This window comes from Macaca nemestrina (assembly GCF_043159975.1).
Source record: "Macaca nemestrina isolate mMacNem1 chromosome 4 unlocalized genomic scaffold, mMacNem.hap1 SUPER_4_unloc_5, whole genome shotgun sequence".
NCBI classification, from domain to species: Eukaryota; Metazoa; Chordata; class Mammalia; order Primates; family Cercopithecidae; genus Macaca; species Macaca nemestrina.
Window position 1 is genome coordinate 58,648 of NW_027257559.1, and position 11,728 is coordinate 70,375.

An 11,728-nucleotide genomic window follows, 5' to 3' on the forward strand; every position below is an offset into this window, starting at 1 on the left:
CTAAGTTTCCAGTTATTGCCTGTGAAAGTGTTAAAATATGAGACAATAACTTAGGTGTCCTCCCCATCACACACATTCTTCCTTCTGGCATTCATCACAATTCTACTTATTGATTTAAAATCTCCCTCTTGACTGGGTGCAGTGGCTCAGGAATTCCAGACCAGCCTGGCCAACATGGTGAAACCCCATCTCAACTAAAAATACAAAAATTAGCTAGACGTGGTGGTGCAATCCTGTAATTTTAGCTACTCTGAAGGCTGAGGCAGGAGAATTGCTTGAATCCAGGAGGCAGAGGTTGCAGTGAGCCGAGATGACACCATTGCACTCCAGCCTGAGTGACAAGAACAAAACTCTGTCTCAAAAAAAAAAAAAATTGTCTCTTGCCACTAGCATGAAAGTCCCATGAGAAGAAAAATGGGAACTCTTGCTCATAACTGTCCCAAATGCCCAGCGTGGTATAGTCTAGGGAAGGTAGTCGATGGTGGAGGCTGCTGGTTAGAGGGCCCAACTGGCCCTCCCAACTGCCTTCTTCCTGGTCACATTCCATTATAGAGAACAGAATAGTTTCTTGCCTTTCCAGAGTCCCTCTTAGTGGGGATTGGCCAAGTGACATTGTCCTGCCCAGGGAGACATAAGTGGAAGTTGGCTGAAAGGTTTCTAGCCGTGGTGTGCTGGGACGATTTGAACCAGGACATGACAGCTGACCGTCCATTGTTCGGGAATTCTGCAAGTTGGTTGTTCAACACATTCAGTACTTCAAAATGTTAAATAATATAAACTCGCAAATTAAAAAATGCATTAGACCACATGCAGTGGCCCACATCTAACACATTGGAAGCCTGAGACAGGAAGATCACTTGAGCCCAGGAGTTCAAGACCAGCTTAGGCAAAAAAGGAAGACCCTGTTTCTACAAAAAATTTGAAAATTAGCTACACATGGTGGTGTGTGCATGCAATCCTAGCCACTCAGGAGGCTGAGGTAGGAGGATCGCTTGAGCCATCTGTTCAAGGCCCCAATGAGCTATGATAGTGCCACTGCACTCCAGCCTGGGTGACAGAGCCAGACCCTGGCTCAGAAATAAACATATTTCATATATTAATAAATTTATAATAAATGTATACATATACACATTTATTTATTATAATTATATACTTAGACATAAATATATATTTCTTGTTTTATTTATGTATTTATTTATTTTGAGATGGATTTTAACCCTTGTCACCCAGGCTGGAGTGGAATGATACAATCTGGGCTCACCGAAACCTCCACCTCCCGGATTCAAGTGATTTTCCTGCTTCAGTCTCCTGAGTAGCTGGAATGACAGACACGCACCACCACGCTTGGCTAATTTTTGTATCTTTAGTAGAGATGGGATTTCTCCATGTTTGTCAGGCTAGTCTCGAACTCCTGACCTCAGGTGATCTGCCCACCGTGGCCTCCCAAATTGCTGGGATTACAGGTGTAAGCCACTGTGCCCAGCCTATATGATATGTTTATATATTATAATTATGTATATTAATTTTATATAATCATATATAAATATAAATATAAAAATTTTCCTTGCCTTCCCTTGTTTCTACCTACAGTCAGTCCCATGACTTCAAATACTATCTACATATAATAATTTTAAATGTATATTATATATATATATATTTTTTGTTGTTGTTGTTGAGACGGAGTCTCGCCCTGTCGCCAGGCTGGAGTGCAATGGCGTAGTCTCTGCTCACTGCAACCTCTGACTCCCGGGTTCAAGCGATTCTCCTGCCTCAGCCTCCCAAGTAGCTGGGCTAATAAGCGCCCACCACCACGACCAGCTAATTTTTGTATTTTTCGTAGAGACAGGGTTTTGGCATGTTGGTTAGGTTGGTTTCGAACTCCTGACCTTAACTGATCGCCCACTTCGGCCTCCTAAAGCGCTGGGAATACAGGCATGAGCCACCTTGGCCAAAATATTTTTCTGTTTCCAAACATTTTACAAGAGAGGAAAGCGGAGAATAAATCATCTGTCATTCTACTGTAAAAAAAACTTTGTGCCTCTCTTCTTTCCATCTTTCCTAAGTGTACATATTACCAAAATATCTTTAAGTTGAGGTCCCCTTGTGAAAACATTACAGAATGTTGTGTCCTCAGCCACCCTCCTGTCTTTTCCTAGTCCTGGTATTTTAGAACGATCTGGGGATGACCCAGGATACCCACTGTGGCCATGTCTATTGGAGGGTCTAGTGAGTATCAGCCCCGGGGTCATCTCATCGCCAAGGACAGCCTGAGGTAGGGGGTAGAGTCTCTCAGGGGAGCAGTTGGATGCTCTTGGCCTTAGAGGAATCTCCTGGTATAGTGTCATCTAAAATGGTGACCCCTTAGGGTTATTAAACTTTTAGGACATTAAAATGAATGGACAATACAACATAATGCCATTAAAGCTGGGTCATTAAAACTGTTCCTCCAGCCGAGGAGTTTTTATTCCTCGGAGACACATTGATGGTCTGCCAATGGGATGCTGATTTTTTTTTTTTTTTTTTTTTTTTTTTTTTTGGAGACGGAGTCTCTCTCTGTCGCCCAGGCTGGAATGCAGTGGCCGGATCTCAGCTCACTGCAAGCTCCGCCTCCCGGGTTTATGCCATTCTCCTGCCTCAGCCTCCCGAGTAGCTGGGACTACAGGCGCCCGCCACCTCGCCCAGCTAGTTTTTTGTATTTTTTAGTAGAGACGGGGTTTCACCGTGTTAGCCAGGATGGTCTCGATCTCCTGACCTCGTGATCCGCCTGTCTCGGCCTCCCAAAGTGCTGGGATTACAGGCTTGAGCCACCGCGCCCGGCCTGGGATGCTGATATTGAGAGGAAAAGGCAGAAATGATTTCTGCTCTCTAGATTGTCTCAGACTTGTGAAGAGAGAAAAACTGTCCCAAAGGACAAGGAAAACCCACCCCAGAGAGGATATGCAAGAACCTGAATATGAAAATGCACTGAAGGCGCACAGGAGGACAAAGAGCAGCGCCAGTGCCTCCTAGGTGGTCACTGAGGACTTTACTGAACAGGATGGGTGTCCCGAGGGATAGAATGGCCTGCCGTGACACTTAGAAAGGTCTGTGTTGGAGTCAGCGCTGCCTCTCCCTGAGTTTGTTACCTTGAAAAGGCTTGTCCGCTTATTTGAGTTTCAGTTTTTCATTGACTGTAAGATACATGTTGTCAGTACAGCTTGAAAGATAAAAATACTATTTCCAAAGAGGCAAGATAAAATGATGCATTTTATATGCTAAAAATTTGTATTTCTTTCTTCCCCAGAGTGAGTGTAGTAAGTTTCAAAGGTCTGTTCTTTTCAAGGGTAATTTCAAATGGAATTTTAAGACTTAGCTTTGTCAATGTTACTGGTGAAATAAAAGTGTGTTAGATAAATTGATGATTTACAAAGATTCACCAAAATGTCAGTTCCCCTCTTGTAGTACGGTGAAGAATTTATGACAGTGGACACATCTGTATCCTCTTATCTGGATATCAGAGGGTTTTTTTTTTGGTTTTCTTTTTTTTTTTTTTGTCCTTTTGGAGACACTGTCTTGCTCTGTAGCCTGGCTGGAGTGCAGTGGCGCCATCTCTGCTTACTGCAACCTCTGCCTCCCGGGTTCAAGTGATTCTCCTGTGTCAGCCTCCCGAGTTACTGGGATTATAGGCACCCACCACCACACCCAGCTAATTTTTGTATTTTTAGTAAACACGGTGTTTTAGGCCTGGCACAGTGGCTCATGCCTGTAATCCCAGCCCTTTGGGAGGCCAAGGTGGGCGGATCACGAGGTCAGGAGTTCCAGAGCAGCCTGGTCAACATGGTGAAAAACTGTCTTTACCACAAATACAAAAAAATTAGCCGAGCCTGGTGGCAGGCACCTGTCATCCCAGATACTTGGGAGACTGAGGCAAGAGAATTGCTTGAACCCAGGAGATGAAGTTTGCAGTGAGCCAAGATCTTGCCATTGCACCCCAGCCCAAGCGACAATGCAAGACTCCGTCTCAAAAAACAAACAAACAACAGCAAAAAGGCGGAGTTTTGCCATGTTGGCCAGGCTGGTCTCAACCTCCTGACCTCAGGTGATCACCCGTCTCAGCCTCCCAAGGTGGTGGGATTACAGGCCTGAGCCAGTACACCCGGCCCACTCTATTTTCTTTTTATTCCCTAAATTTTAATATGTTTGAGTTTGTCTGTTCCTTTATCACTGTTTTCTTACATAAAAGAAATTCTGCCTAATCCTCCATAAAAAAATCTTCCTGTGACTTCTGAAAATGTTCTGGTTTTATCTTTCATATTTGAATATATAAGTTGATTATGGATCATGGAATAGAGAAGAATGCAATGTATTTTCCCAAGTAGATGCCAGCCTGGTTTGCCTCATATTTTAAAGTGCATGTGATTTCTTTTTCTATTCTACAGTGCCTACTCTATCATTCGTCAACTTTCCATATAAATGCTGGGTCATTAAGACTTTTTTTTCCCCTTGGTCTGTTTGCTCATCTCTCTGCTAATACTGTGCTGTTCTGAGTATTTTCATTTGAAAATCTTAGAAGTATGTTAGACAAGCCATCACTCTTTTTTTAGATGACTAAAAATCATTAGACATTTGCCATTTTTACTACGTATGAAAAAGTAGTTTTTCTTGCCTAAAAAAAAACCTGATTTGGGAATTTATGTGATTTCATAGGAATAACATCTAGAAGTGGTGACTTTAATATCATTTTTAAAAAATGTATCATATTTCCTCTTATTCCTTGTTGCCTTGACATTGTGCAATAGAAATTTTTAAAATTATTGTATTAGTATTGTTAAATGTCAATTATTGGTTTTATTTACTACTCAATTGAATTTAGTAAGCCTACTCTGTCTTGGTGTAGTCACATGGAGTGGGCTCAACTCCCCAGTTAACAAGTGACAGCACGTGTAAAATATTGTCTACCAGGGAAACTCATTGAACACTTAGTGTTCAGACTGTGTTTTGGTGTCTGGTTCCCTAAGCACCACTGCAGTGACACAAAATAATAGACTTTTAGCAGAAAAAGTTTTGGCAAATATATTGCATAAGCCATTTAGATGCAGTGGGTCATTCTTATTACTTGGGTTGGTGGAATCCTTTTCAAAATGTAAGTTACTAATACAAACAAAGATGGAAATTTGAGAGCAGGCGTTTTTAAGAATAAGTAGTCTCAGGACTGATAATATTAACTCCCTTATGCACATCAGGTAGGACTTTATTATGGCAGATATTAGAAATGTACAAAGTGAAGTTAAAAGGTAACTCCTAGCAGCACATCTTACTCCCTGGATTCTCTAATGAGATGGGTGTTTCTACTTTGCTGTTGCCTTTTTGAATAGTTCAATTCTAGCATTAGAACTGCTGTGTGGGAGGGAGTATGTGTGAACAGAGTAAGAGTGGTGACAATTAAGTCATAGAATAAATGCTTGGAAATTTTAGAATCATGTAAACAGCTTATGGATTGAGTATAGATTCCCAGTACTCTCAGTCTCACCCATCCTTCTATCCACATGTGTGGAATGTTCTAGGACTCCGTGGCTTTTGAGGATGTGGCTGTGAACTTTACCCAGCAGGAATGGATTTTGCTAGATTCTTCTCAGAAGAATCTCTACAGAGAAGTGATGCAGGAAACCTGCAGGAACCTGGCTTCTGTAGGTGAGAATGACAACACATTTCACTTAATTACAGAAGTATTTCCCTATCATCAGTGCTATTTGTGATTTGGAATGGGGCAAGGGAATGATTTGGTGAAGAAATCAGGCATGGGCACTGTGTACAATGAACATGAAATCTAGTAATGTTTCTGTAGTTTGTAATAATTCATGATAATTTTGTGGGTCTGCATTTTAGGCAACAAATGGAAAGACCAGAATATTGAAGATCACTTCGAAAAACCTGGGAAAGATATAAGATAATTTGCACTGAGAAGAGGAAATAAAGTCCTCTGAAGGAATCTTAGCTTGTCATGAACTTAAAAACAAGCAATCAAAACAAATGAGAGTCACTTGAAATTTTTTTTTTTAAGAAAAATTTCACCCAAAATGTAATGTACTTCAGTGTAGCAGTCAGTGTTTGGAAAACAACTTACTTGAAAATAGCACTACAAAATTGTGTATATGAATGTTACTAATTTGGTCATAGCCATGCAGGTGGTAGCTGTGTTTTCAGTAGTAACCCATTTACTTTCAAATAATTCAATCATGGCACACACACACAAAAAAATTAATAATAATAATGCATTTTCCTTGGTATTGGTAACAGTGTAAGGCCAAGACCTATTGATAAATAGAAAGTTATTAAACTAACCAATTAATATGTGCTTGTCATTTTTTTACAGCAAACATGTGGTTCTGTACCACATGTGTGTGAAAGCAAAGAAGGTAGACAGTATGGACAAGTTGTCAGCCAAATTCCAAATCTTGATCTGAATGAGAACATTTCTACTGGATTAAAACAATGTGAAAGCAGTGTTTGTGGAAAAGTCTTTGTACATCATTCCCTCCTTAATAGGCACATCCTGGCTCACTCAGGATACAAACCATATGGAGAGAAGCAATATAAATGTGAACAATGTGGGAAACTCTTTGTTTCTGTTCCAGGTGTTAGAAGACACATGATAATGCACAGTGGAAATCCAGTTATAAATGTACGATATGTGGGAAAGGGTTTATTTTCTCAATTTATTTGAAAGACATCAGAGAACTCACAGAGGAGAAAAACCCTATAAATGTAAACAGTGTGGTAAAGCGTTCACTGTTTCCGGTTGTTGTGTAATACATGAACGAACTCACACTGGAGAGAAACCCTAGGAATGTAAGGAATGTGGGAAAACATTTAGATTTTCTTGTTGTTATTTTAAGATGCGTGAAAGGACTCCCACTGGAGAAAGACCCTATACATGTACCAAATGTGATAAAGCCTTCAGCTGTTCCACTTCCCTTCGTGACCACGGAAGCATTCATACTGGAGAGAGACCCTATGAATGTAAACAATGTGGCAAAGCCTTTAGTCATTTGAGTTCCCTTTGTAACCATAGAAGTACTCATACTGGAGAGAAAGCCTATGAATGTAAACAATGTGACCAAGCCTTCAGTCATCTCAGTTCCCTTCACCTCCACGAAAGAATTCATACTGGAGAAAAACCCTGTGAATGTAAGAGATGAGGTAAAGGCTACATTCGTTCCAGTCACATTACTCGCCATGAAAGAAGTCATGATATAGAGGCTGGGTGTAGTGACTCAGCATATAATTCCAGCACTTTGGGAGGCCAAGGTGTGTGTATTGCTTGAGCCCAGGAGTTCATAACCAGCCCGGATTAAAACAATGTGAAACAACCTGGGCAACATGGTGAAACCCTGTCTCTAGAAAAAATAAAATAATGTCAGGCACGTTGGCTCATGCCAGCTACACGGGAGGCTGAGGCAGGAGAAGGGTGTGGATCTGGGAGGCGGAGCTTGCAGTGAGCCGAGATCGCACCACTGCACACCAGCCTGGGCGACAGAGCGAGACTCCGTCTCAAAACAACAACAACAACAACAACAACAAAACAAAAAAAAACAAATAAAACTGGGCATGGTGGCACATTTCAGTTGTCTTAGTTCTTTTTCAAGGACATAAAGAGCCAGGGGGGGTTGGGGGAAAGCCCTGTGCATGCAGATCACGAGGTCAAGAGATCGAGACCATCCTGGCCAACATGGTGAAACCCCGTCTCTATTAAAAATACAAAGATTAGCTGGGTGTGGTAGCATATGGTTGTAATCCCAGCTACTCAGGAGGCTGAGGCAGGACAATCGCTTGAACCCAGGAGGCGGAGATTGCAGGGAGCCGAGATTGCGCCACTGCGCTGCAGCCTGATGACAGAGTGATACTTCATCTCAAAATTAAAGAAAATAAATAAATAAATAAAGCCCCTTGAATGTAAGAAATGTGGTAAAACATTTACTCTTTCTCATTCCCTCATAAACATGAAAAGGCTCACACTGCACAGAAACCTTAAGAATGTAGGAAATGTGGTCAAGCCTTCAGATTTTCCTGTTTTTGAAGATTTGGGAGGACTCAGAGTGGAGAAAAGCCTTTTGAATCTAAATTTGTGGTAACGCCTTCAGTTGTGTTAGCTCCATTTGAAGACATCAGCTGATTCCTGAGAAAAACGCTATGAATGTCCAGAATGTGGGAATGTTTCATTTCTCTCATACCCACTCAGGGACATATGAAAATGCACACTGTAGCTGGCTGGACCTTGTAAATACAAGAACGTACACAGGATTAAAACTCTAATAGTTTAGAAACTGCAAGAATATTTTCAGTTTGCACATTTACTTGAAAAGTCACGTGAAAACTCCCATGGGAAAGAAGTTCTATAAGTGAAGCTTTTCTAGTTTGGAAAGCCTGATGTAAATTAATTATGGTGCAGTGCTTGAAAAAAATGTAGGAAATGTTACACAAGTTACAAGTATTTTGTTTTTATCAGTGGCTCATTCTTAAAGAGTCTTGAGTATGCATTTCACCTTGTTTTGCAGGGAAAGCTTGAGGTGAGAGTTCTGTAAATGCTCTTTAAGCAGTAGTACTTGAGTTTCATAGATAATGATATTAAGTTTGTTGGTAGAATTTTTGTCTATTCATTTGATAATGTGCTGGATTCATGGTTGAATTTTAATGTTTTTCTAATATGAAGGTATGTTTAACTTTTTTTATTTCATTATTATCTTTTCTTTTAGATGGAGTCTCACTCTGTTGCCCAGGCTGTAGTGCAATGGTGCAGTCTCGGCTCACTTAGGTGCCTCAGTTAGTTGTTATACTCCGTTCAAGAGAACTAGTAGATGGCTCACAAGAACACTGTTGCTACTGTCTGTGCTTCTGTCACAACAAATATCCTGATCCTTCAGTTTTAAGGGTGCAGGGCCATTTTCCTCCCTTTCTTACTGGTAGTTCTCAAGATAACTGTATGATATGCTGGGAATGCAATATCCTGATAATCAGGTGACGTTGGTCAGAACAGCCCAGGCTCTGTTATAGTCACGGCTTGAAACAGAATGGCCTTTAACACTTGTGTCCAGCAAACTACATCGTGGGAGAAAACCCAAGGTGGGCTGCTTTCTGGGGTCCCTCAGTTGTAGTGCAAGTGAAGTGTTTATGTCAAAATTCCATCCATCTGCTCTGGGTAGCCTTCCTGATCTTGTGGTAGTGGTTCTTATTGAATCCTAGACTTCTGTTGTCCTTTGTCTGCTATTTGTAAGTAATAAATTCACTTCATGGAATTTATGTATGAATGTGTTTGGTCTCATTGTACTCAGAAAAGTTGGTAGCCATTGCACAGTGAACCCGCTTCATAATTGGTGAAAACACCTATGCCACCCTTGTGCCACAGCAAGGAGGTTAATTCAGCCAAACATAAACTTCATGTTTGTAAAACCCTGTAGCACAATTATTACCATGCGGGAGGCCTTTAACAGTCGTGATGCTGATTTGAAGAACACTGAAGTAAGAAATTTACACAAATAGGTTGGGTATACGGGAGTCCCTCCTAACTTAAAGCAACCCTTGCTCCCCTCTGCCTAAAAAGAGTGGAGAGGCCAGGCACGGTGGCTCAGGACTGTATTCCGGGTACTCTGGGAGGCCAAGTTGGGCAGATCACAAGATCAGGGGTTCAAGACCAGCCTGACCAACATGGGAAAGCCACATCTCTACTAAAATACAAAAATTAGCTGAGCATGGTGGTGGGCACCTGTAATCCCAGCTACTTGGGAGGCTGAGGCAGGAGAATTGCTTGAACCTGGGAGGCAAAGGTTCAAGTGAGTCAAGACCATGCCACTGCACTCTAGCCTGGGTGACAGGGCAAGACTCCATCTCAGGGAGAAAAAAAAAAGAAAGAAAAAAAAGTGGATAAGAACTGAAACAGGTTTAAAATTTTACCTAATTGGAAATGCAAAGTTTACAAAAATAATATTTCAAATAAAATGCTAAATGAGTGCTCATTGAATTTTATGCCTCCACAAAATAGGTTGTGAATTAACTTCCACATCTGTTAAAAGCCAACACAGTTGGGCAACCTCCGTGTCTGAAATTCACATGTGGCTCAAATAAGAATTATACCTGGGAATACTCCAAAGTTTAAATATGGTATCCCCTGTGATATTATGAGGATTTACTGTACATAAAACAGGTTGTCTTCCCTTAAATCTGAAAATCATATTATCTTGCCTAAATTCTCCAAAACGCATCACTCTGCAGTATCCTATGGTGGACATAGGTTTCCTGACCAATGAGCACTAAAAGTCAGTGTGTGCGACTCACCTATGTTCTTATCAAAATGGAAATCCCCGAATCCCACCAGTTAGAATAACATGTCAGAATGTCAGATTTTTGGAATCTATAGGTTTTCTGTAAGGTTATTAGGTATCGATTCCATTTTTAAAATAGTTATCAATATATTTAGATTACCTATTTCTCCTATGTTTTAATATTAATAGATTATGTCTTTTAATTCATCCAGTTGGTCTAAGTTACCAAGTTTGTGAGTTATGGAGATTGTAATATTCTTTATGATTTTATCATCCATGGGCTCTCTAATATAAAGGCCTCTTTTAATTCTTCTATTATTAGGTTGGTGCCAAAGTAATTGTGGTTTTGGACCGTGAATTTTAAATTTTTATAATTAGGCTGCAACACATCTTTATTAATCAAAATAGAACCCATTACAATGGACTGGGCACAGTGGCTCACGCCTGTAATCCCAGCACTTTGGGAGGCTGAGGCAGGTGAATCAGGAGGTCAGGAGTTTGAGACCAGCCTGACCAACGTGGTGAAATCCCGTCTCTACTAAAAACACAAAAAGTAGCCAGGTGTAGTAGCATGTGCCTGTAATCCCAGCTACTCAAGAGGCTGAGGCAGGAGAATCTCTTGATCCCAGGTGGCAGAGGTGGCAGTGAGCCGAGATTGCACCTTTGCACTCTGGCCTGGGCGACAGAGTGAGACTCGGTCTTAAAAAAAAAAAAAAAAAAAAAAAAAAAAAGAGAGAGAAACCATTACATTGAACACATTTTTGTCAATGAGAAATAAATTTATTTATTTCATGCTTTCAGGGTTCGATAAACTCTTGGAAAGCATTTTCTGCATCCTGTTGGTTGTGTAAGTGTTTTCCCTGCAACAAGTTGTCAAGATGCTTGAAGAAGTGGTAGTTGGTTGGCGAGAGGTCAGATGAATATGGCAGATGAGATAAAACTTCATAGCCCAGTTTATTCAACTTTTGAAGCCCTGGTTGTATGGCTTGTGGTCATGCGTTGTGGAGAACTGGGCCCTTCATGTTGACCAGTGCCAGCTCCAGGTGCTGCAGTTTTCCATGCATCTCATCGATTAACTTGGCATACTTCTCAGATGTAATGATTTCACCAGATTCATAAACTGTAGTGGATCAGAAGACCGGCAGCTGACCACCATACAGTGACCATGACCTTTTTTTGGTACAAGTTTGACTTTGGGAAGCGGTTTGGAGCTTCTTCTCAGTCCAACCAGTGAGCTGGCTGTTGTATGAAATCCACTTTTCATGGCATGTCACAATCTGAACAAGAAATGGTTCAATGTTGTTTCATAGAACAAGAGAAGATGACACTTCAAAAGGATGATTTTAAAAGTATTTGTTCCGCTCATGAGGCACTCACTTATCAAGATTTTTCAGCTTTCCAATTGGCTTCAAATGCTGGATGACCATAGAATG